Source organism: Chiloscyllium punctatum, chromosome 38 (genome assembly GCF_047496795.1).
Source record: "Chiloscyllium punctatum isolate Juve2018m chromosome 38, sChiPun1.3, whole genome shotgun sequence".
NCBI classification, from domain to species: domain Eukaryota; kingdom Metazoa; phylum Chordata; class Chondrichthyes; order Orectolobiformes; family Hemiscylliidae; genus Chiloscyllium; species Chiloscyllium punctatum.
In genome coordinates this window covers 73,533,874-73,556,474 of record NC_092776.1, presented here as the reverse complement: position 1 = coordinate 73,556,474, position 22,601 = coordinate 73,533,874, and the positions used below count along the sequence as shown (strand labels likewise).

Here is a 22,601-nt window from a genome sequence, read left to right as displayed (position 1 = left end):
TAAAAATACCTATGTCCCTCCGTATCTCTGCAAACCCCTCCAGCTGCAGCAATCCGTACTGGCTTTGTAACACCCTGACCACTCTCTGTAACACTCTCACCACCTCCAGCATCTTCACCTCTCCCTGTTCCTATCATGTCAATGAACCCTGACCGTGGCTCCCCTTCCCACAGCCCCCCCTCCTGCGAGCAGACCCATTGCAATCCATTAACATTTACACCTAAAGCACACTCTCACTTCAGGATTTTAAGTACTTTTTGGTGATCTTCTCACCATCATAATCTAGTATGATCCCTTTTGTCCTGAGTGTGGGATCAGTGGGAATTTCTTGCTGAGGTTTTTACTGTTTCAATGGAGTGTCCTTCTGTTGGGTGTTTTACACTGTTCCTTCAAATGTCTTCCACTGTTCGTTTACAGACACATATTTCAGCCTGTTTACCTTGGTCAGTTCTCCTCTCACACACATGTAATTGGCTATTTTTGTTTTTAGTTGTAGTTTGTCCTTTCTGTGATTCACTTTAAAACTTTATATTTCTTTAAACTGCACTTTATCACAATTTCCCAGAGGATCTCTCCAGGTGACATTACTCATTCACTAAGTTTCATTACACGGTCGCTCTGCGATAGTTATGTCCCTTAACAGTTGCATAATGTGTTTTTCAAAGAAACACTTAAAAAAAATTAACCGAACTCCTTCCAATATCAATGTTGACGGTGTGATTGTCCCAGATTATACAAATATTGAAGATTTCCAAAATTATCACAATGCCTTTGTTAAAAAATTCCAATGAGTTCCTGTTTAATGCAATGGTGAGCAATGAAATGCTGTTTGGTGGCTAAAACTGTTCTGCTGCTTGTGTCCTTGGCAAAGAGTAGCCAGAATGTACATTCAGACTGACTCTACTTCATGATCTGAGGACAAATACTTTCTCTGTAATGCCTTTGTCATCGATTATTGTTAGCGTTGCCCATTTTGCCTGAGTTTTCACAAGATTACGAACCACTGAATATTTTTGTTCACCCTGTATCCATGTCTCCCTGGTGTCTAAATCTCTTTTATCTCTGTGTCACAAATCCATCGACCTTATTGCAGCAACGTTGTCCATTAAAAAAAAACGTAATCTACTCTCTTCCACAATTTTCTGTCACAAACCGATTCCCTGATGTACAGTTTTAGTTAAACTCTGTCCCATCCTGTTCCTTTCTGCTTGTCTTCAGCCACATTCCCATGCTGTTCCATTGCTTCACCTTTTCTCTGTGGATTTGGAAAGCTCCTTTCACCTGCATCCTCTGTGTCAGTTTAATGCCCTGTCCATAAACCTACCGACATGATTGGCCAGGACACTGGTCCCAGCACAGTTCCAGGGGGACCATCCTAATAGATTATTTTTAAAATCAGGTATGGGATGTGTGAGTCTCTGGCTGACCAGCCTTTATTGCCCAACGCCAGAAGCCCTTGAGCTGAGTGACTTGCTCGGCCATTTCAGAGGGTAATTGAGAGGCAAACCCTTTGCTGTGGGGATGTCGTGCAGACCACGTGAGGATGGGCAGATGTCCTTCTCTAAAGGACAAGTGTTTGGATTTGTTGTACATCAGTAATGGTTTCATACTTATTTGTGGATTGTTAATTATTATTTTTAAAATTATTGATTTCAAATGTCTCCTTTTCTGATGGCGGGATTCAATCCTGTCTCCCCTGAACATTAGCTGAGGTTTTGGATACATTCTCTCGCAATAATATCACTAGGCCATGACTTCACCTGCTCACTGGGTGCTCATCCCTGAGCACTGATACCAGGGCATCATGAAGCTAAAGCCATTCTTCCAACATGACTGTGTGATCCTGACATCTTCCAGCAATCTGGGACTATTACTTAATATCGCTCCATTTTCCAGATCTCTGTGGGACTCAGTGCCATTCTCCATGTGTAACCCTCACTGCATCTGTTTAATTTCCCATTCTGTCTATTTCTCTGTCTCCTGTAGGTACTCAGGAAAGTCCTGACTTAATAGCCTTCCCAGCTGCTGGGTGGGTCGTCCATCACCTCATTGAACGCAGTTGGTCTGCCAGAGAGAGACAAAGGGAAAGGAGATCTGGAGCCTTCAATAAATCCTGTAGTGAGGTAAGGTTACCCACAGTGCACAGAGCAAAGAACAATGAGAGGGCTCCAAACATCTGTTAACACAACATGACATAGATACAGTGCTGGAGGGGAGTACAGTACACACACACACCCCAGGCTCAATCACCACACCAATGTAAGTTCTGTTATATTAAAACTCACTACTCTGCAACAGTGTATCTATGGCATGTCTTGTGGTCCAGTGTCTTCTATAATTTTTAATTCCTATAACAGATCCTATCGCTTTCACCTCCTCCCTTCCCGATAGTCCCTCCACATATTTGAAATGTACTGCATTCCAGACTACCATCCCTATCCCTGTAACTTGCTTCAGTGTCTACAACATGCCTTATCTCGGTAGTCTCCTCCTCCAATAAGGTAAAAACAAGGACTGCAGATGGTGGAAACCAGAGTCTAGATTAGAGTGGTGCTGGAAAAGCACAGCAGGTCAGGCAGCATGAGGAGCATGAAATCGACGTTTCGGGCAAAAGCCGTTCATCAGGAACAGAGGCCGGGAGCCTGCAGCGTGGGGAGATAAATGAGAGAGGTGTGGGGATGGGAGAAGGTAGCAAAGAGTACAATGGGTGAATGGGGGTGGGGATGGGGGTGATAGGTCAGAGAGGAGGGTGGAGTGGATAGGTGGGAAGGGAGATAGGCCATTAGGACAGGTCATGAGGGCGGGGCTGAGCTGGAAGGCTGGAGGTGGGGTGAGATGGGGGAAGGGGAAATGAGGAAACTGGTGAAGTCCACATTGATGCCCTGGGGTTGAAGTGTTCCGAGGCGGAAGATGAGGCGTTCTTCCTCCAGGCGTCTGGTGGTGAGGAAGTGGTGGTGGAGGAAGCCCAGGACCTGCATGTCCTCGGCAGACTGGGAGGGGAGTTGAAATGTTGGGTCACAGGGCGGTGGGGTTGATTGGTGTGAGTGTACTAGAGATGTTCCCTAAAGTGCTCTGCTCGGAGGTGTCCAGTCTTCCCAATGTAGACGACACCGCATCAGGAGCAACGGATACAATAAATGATATTGGTGGATGTGCAGGTAAAACTTTGGATGTGGAAGGCTCCTTTGGGGCCTTGGATGGTGGTGAGGGAGGAGGTGTGGGCGCAGGTTTTGCAATTTCTGCAGTGGCAGGAGAAGGTGCCAGGAAGGGAGGGTGGGTTTTGGGGGGGCATGGAACTGACTAGGTAGTCACAGAGGGAATGATCTTTGCGGAAAGTGGAGAGGAGTGGGGAGGGAAATATATCCCTGGTGTTGGGGTCCGTTTGGAGGTGGCGGAAATGCCGGCGGATAATTTGGTTTATGCGAAGGTTGGTAGGGTGGAAGGTGAGCACCAGGGGGTTCTGTCCTTGTTACGGTTGGAGGGGTGGGGTTTGAAGGCGGAGGTGCAGGATGTGGACGAGATGCATTGGAGGGCATCTTTTACCACGTGGGAAGGGAAATTCCGATCTTTAAAGAAGGAGGCCATCTGGTGTGTTCTGTGGTGGAACTGGCCCATCTGGGAGCAGGTACGGCAGAGGCGGAGGAATTGGGAATAGGGGTTGGGAATTTTGCAGGCGGTAGGGTTGGAACATGTGTAATCTAGGTAGCTGTGGGAGACGGTAGGTTTGTAAAAAAAATGTCGGTGTCAAGTCAGTTGTCATTAATGGGGATGGAGAGGTCCAGGAAGGGGAGGGAGGTATCAGAGATGGTCCAGGTAAATATAAGGTCAGGGTGGAATGTGTTGGTGAAGTTGATGAATTGCTCAAACTCCTCGAGGGAGCACGAGGTGGTGCCAATGCAGTCATCAGTGTTGCGGAGGAAGACTTGGGGAGTGGTGCCATTGTAACTACGGAAAATGGACTGTTCTACGTAACCAACAAAGAGACAGGCATAGCTGGGGCCCATACGTGTGCCCATGGCTACCCCTTTGGTCTGGAGGAAGTGGGAGGATTTGAAGGAAAAATTCTTAAGGGTGAGGACAAGTTCAGCCAAACGAATGAGAGTATCGGTGAAAGGGTACTGTTGTGGACGTCGGGAGATGAAGAAATGGAGGACATGAAGGTCCTGGTCATGGTGGATGGAGGTGTAGAAGGATTGGATATCCATTGTGAAGATGAGGCGTTGAAGGCCAGGGAAACGGAAGTCTTGGAGGAGTGGAGGGTGTGAGTGGTGTCTCGAATGAACGTGGGTAGTTCCTGGACTGGGGGATAAGACAATGTCGAGGTAGGCAGAGATGAGTTCGGTGGGGTAGGAGCATGCTGAGACAATGGGTCGGCCAGGGTGGTCAAGCTTGTGGATCTTGGGAAGGAGGTAGAACCGGACAGTGCGGGATCCTGGACAATGAGATTGGAAGCTGTGGGTGGGAGATCTCCTCCTGAGGTGATGAGGTTCTGTATGGTCTGGGAGATGACGGTTTGGTGATGGGAGGTGGGTCATGGTAGAGGGGGTGGTAGGAGGAGGTGTCTTTGAGTTGGCATCATGGCTTCAGCGGTGTAGAGGTCAGTGCACCAGACTACCACTGCACCCCCTTTATCTGCTGGTTTGATGGTGAGGTTGGTATTGGAGCAGAGGAAGTGGAGGGCTGCACGTTGTGATGGTGAGATGCTGGAGTGGGGGAGGGGGTAGATAGGGTGAGGCGGTTAATGTCTCGGTGGAAGTTGGAAATGAAGAAATCGAAGACAGGTAATAGGCCAGCGCGGGGTGTCCAGGTGGATGGAGTATGTTGGAGGTGGGCAAAGGGGTCCTTCATTGTAAAAGTAAACTCTGAGGCGGAGGTGGTGGAAGAAGTGTTCGATGTCACGGCGTATATTAAATTCATTGATGTGTGGACGGAGGGGGATAAAGGTGAGGCCTTTGCTGATGACTGATCATTCGCCCTCAGTGAGGGGGAGGTCAGGGGATTGGTGAAAACTCGGCAGGGCTGGGAGCTGGGACCAGGCGTAGGTGTGGAGATGGGGGAGACGACGGAGCCTGTAACTGGAGTGGGTGTGGTGTTAGGGGGAATGGGCATGGAGTCATGAGCAGGGGTGCTGTTCCCCTCAGGGTTCTGGGGGCAGGGATGGTGACGGTGGGACCTGGGGGTGGTGTCAGCAGAATGCAGATGAGTGGCGTTGGTGAGGGCGGAAGTGGTGGCAAGCACAGCAGTGGGGGGGGTGTGGAAGTCACTGAGTGTGTGACATCAGCTATGATGTGAGGGGCGGAAGTGATGTCACTTGTGGTGTATGAGGAATTGTGAGGGGCGGAAATGGCATTTTCTTTATTTTAACCAATAATTTCCTGTCACAAATCTGTTTGACAATGTCATATTTGAATTAAACTCAGTCCCTTACTCTTTCTTTCTTTTGGTCTTCATTCACATCTCCAGCGTGTTCGAATATTTCAACCTTTCTCTTTGGACTTGGGAATTTCCATTCACCTGAGATCTGTTCCCCTCCTCATCTGTGTCCGTGAAAAGCACAGTGCTTAATCCTGGTACCTGAGGAGCCTATCCCAATAAAATAGCTCAGTCCTCCCTGAGTACTGGTAACAGTGCTCACTGGTCAGAACCACTTCTGATGATACCATTGTGTGATCCTGATCCATTCCTGCACTCTGCTAATATCACTGTCTCTCTCCATGTGCTATCCCTCACTGTGTGGGTCTAATTGCTGCCTCTGTCAGTGTCTCTCGCTCTTGCAGCTACTCCAGATCCTGCGCCAACAGCATTCTCCACTCCAGAGGGAAGCAACTGGTCAGGCCATGGATGGAGACTGGGGATTTCCAGATCTCTGTGGGACTCAGTGCCATTCTCCATGTGTAACCTTCATTGCATTTGTCTAATTTCCCATTCTGTCCACTTCTCTGTCTCCTTTAGGTATTCCTGATGTCCCTGACTCAGCAGAATTCCCAACTCTTAACTCGTCCATCACCACATTGAAGACAGTTTGTCAGCCAGAGAGAGATGGAGAGTGAGATCTGGAGCCTTGTGTAAATCCTGCAGCCGGTAAGATCACTCACAGTAAACAGCACAGGGTGGAGTTAGTGGACTTTAATTCAGACCCTGAGGGCATGATGTAGGAATAATGCTGGGCAAGGAACATAAAAAATTCTCAGGCTTCATTATCACAATCTTGTCTGTAAATTCATCTGTTCCACAGAACCCTCCCTATGTCTGTCAGTTTCTCCATTGTCTGTTTCATTGATACTACTTCCCCTATCTCTATCAGCCCCTACAATCCTGCTTATTCCTGTAAGCTCCTCCTACCACGACAACTCTCCAAGTTTCTGCCTTTGCCTTTAATCCCGGGTTCTGTCACATCTCTCCTTAACTGAAGAAAAACAGCTCTTCAGTTCCTTAAGCCATCCTGGTCAGTGTAGTCCTTTCCAGACCTGAAAAACCTCCCTGTCTTTGTGACTTCTTTGAACTCCTACTACCTTCATGATCTCTGTAAGCTTCTCGTCACGACAACTAAAAAGCGCTGCACCTCAGTAACCTCCTCCAGCTGTTAGACTCCTCCTTGTCTCTGGGCACAAAGCAGAGTGACCCTGCTTCTCTCATAAATTAGTTTCTGCATTTCTAATGATGACAATGAACTCTTCCTGTCTCTAAAACGCACTCAGTCTCTGTAAACTCTGCTGGTCCCGATTGATGTAATTTTCTTCGGTAGCTATAAACCTTTATACCTTTAATCTCCTCCAGACGCGACCACACACAGTTTATTTCTATAACCTCTATGAGTGATAGAGTCATAGAGATGTACAGCACGGAAACAGACCCTTCGGTCCAACCCGTCCATGCCAACTAGATATCCCAACCCAATCTAGACCCACCTGCCAGCACCCAGCCCATATTCCTCCAAACCCTTCCCATTCATATACCCATCCAAATGCCTCTTAAATGTTGCAATTGTACCATCCTCCACCACATCCTCTGGCAGCTCGTTCCATACACGTACCACCCTCTGCATGAAAAAGTTGCCTCTTAGGTCTCTTTTATATCTTTCCCCTCTCATCCTAAACCTATGCCCTCTAGTTCTGGACTCCCTGACCCCAGAGAAAAAACTTTGTGTATTTATCCTATCCTATCCATGCCCCTCATAATTTTGTAAACCTCTGTAAGGTCACCCCTCAGCCTCCGAAGCTCCAGGGAAAACCGCCCCAGCCTGTTCAGCCTCTCCCTGTAGCTCAAATCCTCCAACCCTGGAAACATCCTTGTAAATCTTTTCTGAGCCCTTTCAGGTTTCACAATTCTTCCGATAGGAAGGAGGCCGGAATTGCACAAAATATTCCATCAGTGGCCAAACCAATGTCCTGTACAGCCACAACATGACCTCCCATCTCCTGTACTGAATACTCTGACCAATAAAGGAAAGCATACCAAATGCCGCCTTCACTATCCTATCTACCTGCGACTCTACTTTCAAGGAGCTATGAACCTGAACTCCAAGGTCTCTTTGGTCAACAACACTCCCTAGGACTTTACCATTACGTTTATAAGTCCTGCTAAGACTTGCTTTCCCAAAATGCAGCACATCGCATTTTTCTGAATTAAACTGCATCTACCAGTTAGCCCATTGTCCCATCTGGTCCAGATCCTGTTGTAACCCTCTTCGTTGTCCACTATACCTCCAATTTTGGTGTCATCTTTAAACTTACTAACTATACCTCTTATGCTCGCATCCAAATAATTTATGTAAATGACAAAAAGTAGAGGGCCCAGCACTGATCCTTGTGTCACTGCACTGGTCATAGGCCTCCAGTCTGAAAAACAGCCCTCCACCACCACTCTGTCTTTTACCTTTGAGCCAGTTCTGTATCCAAATGGCTAGTTCTCCCTGTATTCCATGAGTTCTAACCTTGTTAATCAGCCTCCCATGGGGAACCTTGTCGAATGCCTCCATATAGATCACATCTATCACTCTGCCCTCCTCAATATTCTTTGTTACTTCTTCAAAAAACTCAACTCAATCAAGTTTATGAGACATGATTTCCCACGCACAAAGCCATGTTGACTATTCCTAATCAGTTCTTGCCTTTCCAAATACATGTGCATCTTGTCCCTCAGGATTCCCTCCAACAAATTGCCCACCACCGAGGTCAGGCTCACCGGTCTATAATTCCCTGACTTGTCTTTACCACCCTTTTTAAACAGTGGCACAACGTTTGCCAACCTCCAGTCTTCTGGCACCTCACCTGTGACTATCAATGATAGAAATATCTCAGCAAGAGGCCCAGCAATCACTTCTCTAGCTTCCCACAGAGTTCTCGGGTACACCTGATCAGTTCCTGGGGATTTATTCACCTTTAACTGTTTCAAGACATCCAGCACTTCCTCCTCTGTAATCTGGATATTTTGCAAGATGTCACCATCTATTTCTCTACAGTCTATAAATTCCATATCCTTTTCCACAGTAAATACTGATGCAAAATATTCATTTAATATCTCCCCCATTTTCTCCGGCTCCACACAAAGGCCGCCTTGCTGATCTTTGTGGGGCCCTATTCTCTCCCTAGTTACCCTATTTCCCTTAATATATTTGTAAAAACCCTTTGCATTCTCCTTAATTCTATTTGTCAGACCTATCTCATGTCCGCGTTTTGCCCTCCTGATTTCTGTCTTAAGTACACTCCTACTTCCTTTATACTCTTCTAAGGATTCACTCGATTTATTCTGTCTATACCTGACATATGCTTCCTTCTTTTTCTGAACCAAACACTCAATTTCTTTAGTCATCCAAAATTCCCAATACTTACCAGCCTTCCCTTTCACCCTGACAGGAATGTACTTTCTCTGGACTCTTGTTATCTCATTTCTGAAGGATTCCCATTTTCCAGCCGTCCCTTTACCTGCGAACATCTGCCTCCAATCAGCTTTCAAAAGTTCTTGCCTAATACCGTCAAAATTGGTCTTTCTCCAATTTAGAACATCAACTTTTAGATCTGGTCTATCCTTTTCCATCACTATTTTAAAACAAATAGAATTATGGTCGCTGTCCCCAAAGTGCTCCCCCACTGACAACTCACTCTCCTGCCCTGCCTTATTTCCGAACAGTAGGTGAAGTTTTGCACCTTCTCTCGTAGGTACATCCACATACTGAATCAGAAAATTGTCTTGTACACACTTAAGAAATTCCTCTCCAACTAAACCTTTAACACTATGGCAGTCCCAGTCAATGTTTGGAAAGTTAAAATCCCCTACATAACTACCCTAGTATTCTTACAGATAGCTGAGATCTCCTTACAAGTTTGTTTGGCAATTTCCCTTTGATTATTGGGGCGTCTGCAATACAATCCTAATAAGGTGATCATCCCTTTCTTATTTCTCAGATCCACCCAAATAACTTCCCTGGATGTATTTCTGGGAATATTATCCCTCAGCACAGCTGTAATGCTATCCCTGGTTCACTTACGTCCTTTAGAGAAGACCATCTGACATTCCAACCTGGTCTGGCCTGCACGTGACACCAGACCCACAGCAATGTGGCTGACTCTGTGCTCTACTCTGGTTAATGGGCAGTGGGGCAAAGAATGTTGGTCCAATCAGTGACATCCTCATCCCATGAATGAATAAATAAAACTACATATATCCCTCCCTTCCTCTGCAAACCCCTCCAGCTGCAGCAATCTGTACTGGCTTTGTAACACCGTTCAGTCCCTGACCACTCTCTGTAACACTCTCACCACCTCCAGCACCTTCAGCTCTCCCAGTTCCTTTTGGGACATAAAACCTTGACGGTTATTCCCTCTTCCATCTGACCACCTCCTGCGAGCAGACCCTTTGCAATCCCTTTAAAACTCACTCCTAAGACATTCTCTCACTTCAGGATTTTAAGTCCTTTTTGGTGATCCTCTAAGCCCGATAATCTAATATGATCCTTTTTACTTGAGTGAGGGACCGATGGGGATTTCTTGCTGAGGATTTTTCTGATTCAATGGAATGTCCTTTTGTTGATGTTTTACACTGCTCCTTCAAATGTTTTCCACTGTTCATTGACAGGCACATATTTCAGTCTGTTTCGCCTGTTTACCTTGGTCAGTTCTCATCTCAAACTCATGTAATTGGTTATTTTTGTTTCTAGTTGTAGCTTGTCCTTTCTGTGATTCACTTTAAAACTTTTTATATTTATTTAAACTGCACTTTATCACAATTTCCCAGAGGATCTCTCCAGGTGACATTACTTATTCACGAAGTTTCATCACACAATGGTAACTCTGAGATAGTTATGTCCCTAGCCAGTTGTACAATTTGTGATTCAAAGAAACACTGAAAACTAATTCTCTGAACTCCTCTTCCAATATAACTCTTGCCAGTGTGACTGTCCCACATTTTGTGAATATTTATTTTTCCCAAAATTATCACAATGTGTTTGTTAAAAAAATTCCAATGAGCTCCTGTTTAATGCAGTGATGAGCAATGGAATGCTGTTCGGTGGCTAAAACTGTTCTGCTGCTTGTGTCCTTGGCAAGTGATAGCCAGGATTTACATCCAGACTGACTCTACTTCATGATCTGAGACCAAATGCTTTCTCTGTAATGCCTTTCTTCGTGTAACCCATTTTGCCTGAGTTTCTGCAAGATTGTGAACCATTGAATATTTATGCCCACCTTTTGTTCACCCTGTAACCATGTCTCTCTGGTGTCTAAACCTCTTTTATCTCAGTGTCACAAATCCATCTGCCTTATTGATAAGACTTCGTCCATTCAAAAAAAAACATAATTGACTCTTTCCCACAATTTCCTGTCACAAACCTATTCACTGATGTACACTTTTAGTTAATCGCTGTCCCATCCTGTTCCTTTCTGATTGTCTTCAGCCACATCCCCATACTGTTCTGATGCTTCACCTTTTCTCTTTGGATTTGGAAAGCTCCTTTCACCTGGACCCTGTCCCTGTCTCTGTCAGTTTAAAGACCTGTCAATAAACCTACTGACATGAATGGCCAGGACACTGGTCCCAGCACGGTTCCAGTGGGACCATCCTATAGGATTTTTTTTATAAATCAGGTAGGGGATGTGGGTGTCTCTGGCTGACTAGCCTTTATTGCCCAGCCGAGCTGCCCTTGAACTGAGCAGCTTGCTTGGCCATTTCAGAGGGCAATTGAGAGGCAAACACTTTGCTGTGGGTATGTCGTGCAGACCACGTGAGGATGATCAGGTCTCGTTTTCGAAAGGACAAGTGGGCGGCACGCTGGCTCAGTGATTAGCACTCCTGCCTCACAACACCAGGGTCCCAGGTTCTATTCCAGCCACGGGCGACTGTGTGGAGTTTGCACATTCTCCCCATGTCTGCGTGAATTGCCTCCCGATGCTCTGGTCAGGCGAATTGGCCATCCGAAATTGCCCATAATGTTAGGTGTATTAGGTCGAGGGAGAAGGGTCTGAGTGGGTTACTCTTTGGAGGGATGGCATGGACTGGTTGGGTCGAAAGGCCTGTTTCCACACTGTAGGGAATCTAATCTAAGGGATTGTGACTTTTGTACATCAGCAATGGTTTCATATTTGTTTATGGATTGTGAATTGCTATTTTTAAAATTATTGATTTTAAATTCCACCATATCTTATGATGGGATTCAAACCTGCCTCCCCTGAACATTAGCTGAGGATATGGATAAATGCCCTAACAATAATGTTACTAGGCCATCATTTCACCTGCTCACTGGTTGCTCATCCCTGAGCACTGATACATGAAGCTAAACCCATTCTTCCAACATGATTGTATGATCCTGAAGTCTTTCAGCACGCTGGTGATATCACTCAGTCTCTCTCCATGTGGTATCCCTCACTGTGTGTGTCTAATTGCTGCCTCTGTCAGTGTCTCTCGCTATTGCAGCTACTCCAGATCCTGGGCCAACAGAATTCTCCACTCCACAGAGACGCAACACCACAGGCCAGAGATGGAGTTTGGGATTTTCTGTGGGGCTCATTTCCATTCTCCTTGTGTAACCCTCACTGCATCAGTCTAATTTCCCATTCTGTCCATCTCTTCCTGTAGGTACTCAGTAAGTTGCTAACTCAACTGCTGTGTGTCTCATCCATCACCTCATTGAAGATGGTTGGTCAGCCAGAGAGACAAAGGGCAGGGAGACTTCAATAAATCCTGCAGTGAGGTAAGATCACTCACAGTGCACAGAGCAGAGGGCAGTGAGAGGGCTCCAAACATCGCTAACAAGACATGACATCGATACAGTGCTGGATGGGGAGCACAGTATAGACACACCCCATGCTCAATGACCACATCTACTTTAACTTATGTTGCATTGAGACAGAATGGGGAGTTCATAGTTATCAATCCAGTCCTGTGCTGTCTTAGTGAGCATCAGGACAACAGAGGGGAAAGCAGGCCTCTGACGAGAGGTTGTGAATGCTGCCTGGGATCTTTCTGTTCTGTGTTCTCCCTCCAACACTGTACTAAGACTCACTACTCTGCAACACCGTATCTGTGGCATGGCTTGTGCACCAGTGTCTTCAGTAATTTTTAACTCCTACAATAGTCCCTGTCCCTGTAACTTCCTCCCTTCCCGATAGTCCCTCCACATATTTGAAATGTACTGCATTCCAGACGACCATCCCCATCACTGTAACTTGCTTCAGTGTCTCCAACATGCCTTATTTTGGTACACTTATCCTCTTTAACTGGATACAGAGCGATACAGCACGGAAACAGAACCTGTGGTCCAACTCCTCAATGCTGCCCATGTTACCTAAACTGAATGAGTCTCATTTGCCTGCATTTGGCCCTTATCTCTTCAAACCTTTTCCTCTCCATGTACCTACCCAAATGTCTTTTCCATGCTGTAATTGTTCTTGTTTCTCCCATATGCCTGAGGCAGTCTGTTCCATCTATGCACCATCCTCTGTGAATAATATTCCCCCTCAGCTCCCTCTTTAAATCCTTGCTCTCTCACCTCCCGTTTATACCCTCTAGTTTTGGACTCACCTACCCTTGGTTATTCACCATTCTTAGAGTCACCCCTTGGCCTCCTCTGCCCAAGGGAAATATTTAGGACAATGTTACAAATATCTCCAATGTATGTAACAAAGTGCTGGCCAATGTCAGCAAATGTGCCAAATGTCGCTTTCCCCACCTTGTCCACCTGTGATGCCACTTCCGAGGAACAATGTAACTTGCACCCCCTGCTCTCTCTCACTCTCTCTCACTCTCTCTCACTCTCTCTCTCTCTCTCTCTCTCTCTCACTCTCTCTCTCACTCTCTCTCTCACTCTCTCTCTCACTCTCTCTCTCACTCTCTCTCTCACTCTCTCTCTCACTCTCTCTCTCACTCTCTCTCTCACTCTCTCTCTGTGTTCAACAACCCTGGCCAGAGCCCTTCCATTAACTGTATTAGTCCTCCCTGGTTTGTCTTAACAAAATCCAACACCTGAATTAAACTCCATCTTTCATTCCTTGGTCCACTGGCCCAGTTGGTCAAGATCTTCTTTGATAACCGTATTTACTGCCCACGACACCATTCATTTGATCATCAACAAACTTTCACACAATCACTCCTATATTTTCAACCAAATTGTTTATGTCGATGATGCCCATCAGTGGGCCCAGCCCTGATCCTTTCTTCAATAATGGAATCAAACCATATTCTTGTCATAGACCCATACAGCATGGAAACTGACCCTTCAGGTGATACCCACCATAATCTAAAACTAAACTCTTCCCAGCTGCCTGTTGCTGGCCCATATCACTCCAACCCTTCCCTATTCACCTGTTTATCCAAATATCTTTTAAATGTTGTAATTGTACCCACATCAACCCCTTTCTCAGGAAGTTCATTCCACACTCAAACCACCTTCTGTGTAGCAAATTGCCCCATATCTTTTTTTGAACATCTCTCTCCTCTAACCTTAAAAATGTGGCCCCTCCTCTTGAGACTCTCCCATCCTGAGGAAAAGGCAACTACCATTAAATTGATCTATATACCTCATTTTTTTTTCATAAACCTTTATAGCATCATGTCTCAACCTCCAGGCTCTAGTGAAAAAAAGACTCAGCCTATCCAGCCATTTTTCAGAACTCAAGCCTTCCATACCCAGCAATATCCTGGTAAATCTCTTCTGAATATCCTGCAGCTTTATGATATCCTCCCTGTTAACTGGGTGACCAGAACTGGACAGAGTATTGCAGAACAGGCCTCTCAAATGTCTTTGCAATCTCAACATGACGTCCCAAATCCTACACTCAATGGACTGAGCCATAGTCAGGCATGCCAAGCAGTGTCTTATCCATCCTGTGATGCAAACTTCAAGAATTATGTACCTGAACCCGGAGTGCCCTCTGATCTAAAACACGAACCGAGGCCTTAACATTAATTGTATAAGCTCTACCCTTGTTTGTTTTACAAAATGCATTACCTCGTATTTATTCAGATTGAATTCCATCTCTAGTTTTTCAGCCCATTCACTCCCTTCATCAAGATCCCTTTGTAATCTCAGAAAACCTCCTTCACTGTCCATGATGCCACCCTCCAGCCTGCCAGCCCATCACACATGGCTGTCAGTAGTACACATACCTTTGCTAGGGGCTCCACAATTTCTTCCCTAGCATCCCACATTGTCCTGTGATACACTTAATCAGGTTCTGGGACTTGCCATAGCTTTGTGTTTTAAAACCTCCAGCACCACCTCTTCTATAACATGCACTCTTTTCAAGTCATAGAGATATACAGCACAGAAATAGAACCTTCGGTCCAAACTCGTCCAGGCTTACCAGAAGATCTAAATAAATCATTCCCTTTTCCAGCATTTGGCCCATATACGTCTACACCCTTACTATTCAGATGCCCATCCAGATACCTTTTAAATGTTGTCATTGTATCAGTCTCCACTACTTTCTTTCTCAGCTCATTCCATACACACATCACCATGTGTGTGAAGAAGCTGTCCCTTCAGTCCCTCTGTAAACCATTCACCTCTAACCTTAAACCTATGCCCTCTAGTTTTGGACTCCCCACCTTCTGGGAAAAGGCCTTGTATGCTTACCCTATCCATACCGCTCATGTTCATATAAACCTCTGTAAGGTCATCCCTCAGTCTCCGATTCTCCAGTGACAGTAACGCCAGCTTATTCAGCAACAACCCGGGCAATATCTTGTTAATCTTTTCTGAGCCCTTTCAAGTTTCACAACATCCTTCCTGTAGCAGAGAGACTGGAATTGCAGAGTACTCCAATTGTGGTCTAATCTATTACTTATTTATTATTTATTGAGTACCAGCCTCAATCTTCTTACTGGCCTTACGTTTACTTAAGGTCCAACACCCTGCCAGACTAGGTTATATCCACTCAAGTAGCTCGAGCAATTCACCCCACCAGGATATGGGTCCCTCTCCCGCTCCCAGTTGAGGTGCCTTTCCCATCCTGTCTCCCTGTGCTGACACCTTCAGGGATCTATGGACTTATCCACCAAGGTCCCTGTATTCCTCAGTACTCCGCAAGGACCTACCGTTTATTATGTCTGTACTTCTCTTATCGTACCTCCCACAGAGTATTACCTCACTTCAATCAGAACTAAACTCTGCTTCGATTATCATCTGATCGACGTTGGACTACAGACTGAGACCATCCTCCTCACTGTGAACAACACCCTCATCTTTCATGTCATCTGCAAATGAACTAATGATACCTTCTGCTTTCACATCTGAGTTATTAATGTTCAATGGTTCCTGCACAGATCTCTGTGGTACATCCACTGGTGAAAGTATTCTATCCACCAATTTTGCATCCAATTGCCAACTTGCCTTGGAACCCAGTCCTTTTGGACCAGCCTTCCAGTTATTCAAGTCCATGTAAACCACATCATCTGCACAGCCCTCATCAATATAATTAAGCACCATTTCAAAAAGACTGGACTGAATTCCTCAGACAGTATCTTCCTCTGCCAAATCCGTGATGACTAAGCCGAGTTGATCCTTACCTTTCCAAGTGTTGATTCATCCCCACAGTAGTTTCCAATAATTTCCCTCCCCCTGCTGTCAGACTATCTGCTCTGTAATTACCTGGCCTATCCCTGCTGCCCTTCTTGAACAAAGGAACCACATTACCGATCCTCCAGTCATTCAGCACTTCACCTGTGGCCAGCAAAGTATGATATTTATCCACCAGGGCCCCAACAACCTCTGGGTAATTCGCATGGGGCCAAAGAATGCTGGTCCAGGCAGTGACACCCACATCCCATGAATGAATAAGTAAAAATCCATATGTCCCTCCCTACCTCTGCAAACCCCTCCAGCTGCAGCAATCCGTACTGGCTTTGTAACACGTTCAGGCCCTGACCACTCTCTGTAACACTCTCACCACCTCCAGCACCTTCACCTCTCCCTGTTCCTATCGTGTCATTAAACCCTGACAATGATTCCCCTTCCCACTGCCCTCGTCCTGCTAGCAGACCCTTTACAATCCCTTTAAAACTTACTCCTAAAACTCTCTCTTACTTCAGGATTTTATGTACTTTGTGGTGATCTTCTCAGCCTCATAACCTAATATGATCCATTTTGTTCTGAGTGAGGGACCGGTGGGGATTTCTTGCTGAGTTTTTATCTGTTTCAGTGGAATGTCCTTTTGTTGAGTGTTTTGCACTGTTCCTTCAAATGTTTTCCACTGTTCATTTACAGACACACATTTCAGTCTGTTTAGCCTGTTTACCTTGGTCAGTTCTCATCTCAAACCCACGTAATTTGCTATTTTTGTTTCTAGTTGTCCTTTCTGTGATTCGCTTTAAAACTTTATATTTCTTTAAACTGCACTTTATCACAATTTCCCTGTGGATCTCTCCAGGTGACATTACTCATTCACTATGTTTTATCACATAACAGTCTCTCTGAGACAGTTACGTCCCTCGCCAGTTGCACAATGTGTTATTCTCAGAAACACTGAAAAAAATTCTCTGAACTCCTCTTCCAATATCACTGTTGTCAGTGTGATTGTTCCGGACTTTGCGAATATTGACATTTAACTAAATGTTCACCATGCCTATATTAAAAATTCCAATGAATTCCTATTTATTGCAGTGATGAGACATGAAATGCTGTTCGGTGGGTGGTCTAAAACTGTTCTGCTCCTTGTGTCCTTGGCAAGTAGTAGCCAGAATTAACATTCAGACTGACTCTACTTTATGATCTGTTGCCAAATGCTTTCTCTGTAATGCCTTTCTTACCCATTATTGTGAGCGTCGTCCATTTTGCCTGAATTTGCACAAGGTTGTGATCCATTGAATATTTATGTTCCACCTTTTGTTCGCCCTGTAACCATATCTCTCTGGTGTCTCAATCTCTTTTATCTCTGTGTCACAAATCCATCTACCTGGTTACAGAGACTTTGTCCATTCATAAAAACACATAATTTACTCGTTCCCACAATTTCCTGTCACAAATGGATTTGCTGATCTCCAGTTTTAGTTAAACTTTGTCTCATCCTGTTCCTTTCTGTTGTCTTCGGTCACATTCCCACGCTGCTCTGATGCTTCACCTTTTCCCTTTGGATTTGGAAAGCTCCTTTTACCTGAAGCCTGTCCCTGCATACTCTCTGTCAGTTTAAAGCCCTGTCCATAAATCTACCAATGTGATTGGCCAGGACATTGTTCCACTGGAACTGTGCTGGGACCAATCTGAATGGATTTTTAAAAAAATCAGGTATGGGATGTGGGTGTCTCTGTCTGACTAGCCTTTATTGCCCATCCCTTGCTGCCCTTGAGCTGAGCAGCTGGCTCACCCATTTCACAGGGTCATTGAGAGGCAAACACTTTGCTATGGGGATGTCGTGCTGACCACATGAGAGTGAACTGGTGTCTTTCTCTGAAGGTCAAGTGTTTGGATTTTTTATCAATATTTATTTATGGATTGTTAATTCCAATTTTTAAAACATATATTCATTTAAAATTCCACGTGGTTAGAAGTTCGAAAGAAGGGGGTGGTCACTTTGTTGGGACTGTATTGTAGACTGTTGTAGACCCAACAGATACCAGAGGAGCAGCTGTGTAGAGAGATTGTAGATAACTATAGGAATAATAGAGGAGTGCAGGCTGGAGATTTTAATATTCCCTGTATTGACTGGGCCACCTCGAGTATAAAAAGAACTGGACGGAGGGCAATTTTTCAAATGTGTCCAAGGAAGGTTCCTAAATCAATATGCAGAGGGTCCTACTCTACTCAGGCAGGTGTAACACTGGACCTCCCCTCAGAAAACGAGGTCGAGCAAGTGACTGAAGTGTCATTCAGAGAGCACTTTGGGTCCAGTGCCCACAACAGTCTTCGTTTTAACATAATTATGGAAAAAGATCAGCAGGTCCACAGATTGAAGAGGAATACTGGAAAAGGGCCAGGTTTGGGGCCAGTAGGCAGGATCTGGCTAGCGTCAATGCCGTGAATTTAAAATTGCACAATGCCCAGCTATAATCCAACTCGCTTTGGAAGGGCTGGTGATCACTGTAACAGGTGGAAGGCTTAAACTAAATTTGTTTGATATTATATTCCATGACACTGCCATCCTGTTGCTATAAATTCTGTACTGTTAGGATTGTGCTCCCCAACCACCTGATGAAGAAGCAGTGTTCTGAAAGCTAGTGCTTTCAAATAAACCGGTTGGACTGGAACCGAGTGTCGGTGATTTTTAACTTAGTACACCCCCAGTCCGACACCGGCACCTCCACATTATGATTCTAATCGATTGGGTGAGTCTGGTTGAAGGAAAAGGAACAACTGGCAAATGGGAGGCTTTTCAAAGTGTGATCTCAAGAATCCAGGACCAGTATGCCCCATTGGGGTAAAGGGAAAAGCTGGCAGGGTTAGGGATCCTTGGCTGATGAGGGATAATAAGGTTCTGGTCTTGAAATGAAGACTGCATGCATTGGGTTTAAGATTTCCATATCTACATATTCTTAAAGACACGATCAATCTGTGGAGACCGTACAATCCTCTCAGTCCCTGTAATACTCCCAATCTGCAGAAGTCATTCCAATGCCTGTGACTCTTTCAATACAGTTCCTACAAGACCCTCTATCTATGTGATATCTTTTCATTGCCAGCACCCACCCTGTCAATGTAAGCTCCTCCAGTGTCTCCATCCATCTAATCATTTTCATAATCTCCTCCAACTCTTACATGTGTAAACATCACCCTCCCCTACAACCCTTCCCACTCTGACCAAACTGGAGGAGGTTACTAATGCTCCCTAATCTGTGAAAGTGTCTCCAACCAAAATTGCTGTCTTTATCACTTGGAGAATCTGTCTAATTCCACACCCTCTTTATCTAAATAACCTGCAGACCCTAAGCCTTCCTGTGTCTATAAACATCTTCAGTCCCGACTACCCTCCATACGTCTATTTGTTTTTCCAATCTGTACAACCCACTTTATCTCTGTACTCGGCTCCATTCACCTGAAACATTCCTGTCTGTGTAAAACACCCCATCCTACCAACATCCTTATTCCTGTAAACTGCTCCATTCCTCCCAACCTCCCCATCTCCATGAACTCCTGTCGGCCCGACAGCTCTCCACATTTCTGTAACCTCCTGTGGCTCTATGCTCTTCCCTCCCTGTGAAAGCACCTCCAGTCCCCACAATTCTTGCAGTCTGGTCATCTGCTGCAGATCAGACCATTGCTGTCTCTGTTACCTCATACAACTTTAGCAACGCCTCCTATTTGTGTCACTTCATTCAGATCGCATCCTCTCCCGCTTCCCGAAACCTCTTGCTGCCATCTTAACCCTTGCTATTTAGAACATGGAATAGCACATTCCAGTACAAGCTCTTCCACCCACAATATTGTGCTGACCTTTTATCCTACTCTGAAGATGAAACGAACCTACATACCTTACATATTACTATCATTGTTGTGCCTATCCAAGAGTTGCTTAGATGTCTGCAATGTGTCTGAATCTACTACCACGGCTGGCAGTCCATTCCACACACTCACCACACTCTGTGCAAATAACGTACCAGTCCCGTCCATGCCGACAGGATATCCCAACCCAATCTAGTCCTACCTGCCAGCACCTGGCCCATATCCCTCTGATATCTAAGCTAAACCTTCCGCCAGTTACCTTAAACTTATGTCCCCTTGTGATAGCCATTTCTCCATGTGAAGTAGTCTCTGGTTATCCACTCTATCTATCCCTCTCATTCCCTTGTCCACCTCTATCAAGTCACCATTCTTCCTCCTTCGCTGTGATCAGAAAAGCCCTAGCTTCCACTACCTACCTTCTATGGGCATGCCCTCCAGTCCAGGCAGCATCCTGCTAAATCTCCTCTGCACTGTCTTTAAAGCTTCCACGTCCTCCCTATAATGAAGCGAACAGAACTGTTCACAATATTCGAAGTGTGGTCTAACTGGGGTTCTGTAGAGCTGCAGCAAAATCTCACATCTCTTAAATTCAATCCCCCTGCTAATGAAAGCCAACACACCATCCACCTTCTTAACAGCCTGTCAACTTGGGTGGGATCCTGAGGGACACAGGATCCCTTTGTTCCTGATCGCTGCTAAAAATCCTGCCTTTAACCACATACAGGTTTTCTGCAGAATCCTCCAATCTAAAACTATTCCTATCTTTGTAAGTTCGTCCAGTCCCTATAACACTCATTAACTGTGAAACCTCCTCAAGTCCATATATTCCTAATGTCTGCAAAATCCTCCCGTCCTGATGTCCCTCCGTATCTCTGTAACCCCCACCATCCTCCAGTGCCCTTCTGGGGAACATTGCAGAGGAAGGAGGAGTTGGAGAGTCTGGACCATGTTACAAGGTATGAAGGGCTGCAGAACTTGGAGGATGGTACAAATGTTGAAAGGGACGTGGGTCTTGAAGAAGGTTAGGTGTTCCGGGATTCATTGAACCTGTAGGATAGGACAAGGGATGGCTTGTGGAACCTGGAGGATATTATGATTTGAACCACAGGTAATTTTTGATTGGACCGTTCAGCCAATCTTCCAGTCATAGAGATGTACAGCATGGAAACAGACCCTTCATTCCAACCCAGCCATGCCGACAGGGTATTCCAACCCAATCTAGTCCCACCTGCCAGTACCTGGCCTATCTCCCTCCAAACCCTTTCTATTCATATATCCATCCAAATGCTTCTTAAATGTTGCAATTTTACCATCTGTAAGACTGGCTGAAAGATCCAATCAAACATTACCTGTGGTTCAAATCATAACATCCTCCAGGTTCCCCAACCCATTCATGGTCCCATCCTGCAGATCAGATATCCCAACCCAATGTAGTCCCACCTGCTAGCACCCGGCCCATCTCCCTCTAAACCCTTCCTATTCAACTACCCATCCAGATGCCTTTTAACTGTTGCAGTTGTACTAGCCTCCACCACTTCCTCTGGCAGCTCATTCCATATATGTACTATCATCTGCGTGAAAAAGTTGCCCCTTTTTATCTTTTATATCTTTCTACTCTCACTCTAAACCTCGCCCTATAATTCTGGACTCGCACACCACAGGAGAAAGACTTTGTCTCTTTACCCTATCCATGTCCCTCTTGATTTTATAAACCTCGATGAGGTCACCCTCAGCCTCCAACTCTCCAGGAAAAACAACCATCACCTGTTCAAACTCTCCCTATAGCTCATCCCTGGCAACGTTGTTGTAAATCTTTTCTGGACCCTTTCAAGTTTCACAACATCCTTCCGATCGGAAGTAGAACAGAGTTGCATGCAGCATTCCAAAATTGGCCTAACCACTGTCTTGTACAGCCGCAACATGACCTCCCAACTCCTGTACCCAATACTCTGACCAATAAAGGAATGCATACCAAGCGCCTTCTTCGCGATCCTAACTACCTGTGACTCTACTGTCAAGGAACTCTGTATTTCATTTGAAAGATTTCATAGACAGGGAGAGTGGTCCGAGGTTTTCTGGGTGATGCTAGTTCAGTCTAAGCTGGTAGGCAGATCCAGTGAAGTATTTGCAGCGCTGTCTGATGAATGGTCGAGAGATAATGCACATGTCAACCAGGCTATTTTAAGTGCTTATGGATTGCTTATGAAAGGGAAGCCACTACAATTCCCTTTACCGTTCCATCGCTATCTGTCAAAGCTCTTTCAGGTCTATATCCTCCGAATTGTTGAAACCTGCTCTAACAATTGCAACTCCCGTTATTTCCTAACATTGTTGAGTCTCTAAAACCATCCCTTTCAGTTTAATCTCCTCCACTGCATACAACACTCCTAGCCTGTTTAATCTGTTCAATTCCTTCAGTTCCTATATACCTATGTATAGGTGTGACTGCTTTGTGGCCATTGTATCCTCATTTATATCTGCAAAAGGCTCTGCTCACTATAGCATATCCTATGCTCATAAATGAATCTGGTCTCTCACAAGACTCTCTATCACTCTCTCCTCCAGTCTCTACAAGCTTCCCTATCCCTGTCGTACCTTGCAGCATGCACCCCACTCACTCTCTCTGACATACCTTCCAGTGCATAAATTCATCTCTCCTTCTAACTGTATCCAGTCTATAACTTCATCCCTGTCCGTGCAACATCCTCCAGTCCATATACTCCTCTCTATTGCTGCA

General features: G+C 45.3%; 1 long non-coding RNA gene across 1 annotated transcript in view; it reads left to right on the top strand.

The window, feature by feature from the left end:
* The window catches only part of LOC140463690 (uncharacterized), a 64,968-nt gene that overhangs the window by 27,407 nt on the left and 14,960 nt on the right, over positions 1 to 22,601 (top strand). The window contains exons 4-6 of the long non-coding RNA XR_011954736.1: positions 1,987 to 2,123; positions 5,953 to 6,081; positions 12,070 to 12,184. This is a non-coding gene — a long non-coding RNA (uncharacterized lncRNA). The remainder of the gene's footprint in view (positions 1 to 1,986; positions 2,124 to 5,952; positions 6,082 to 12,069; positions 12,185 to 22,601) is intronic.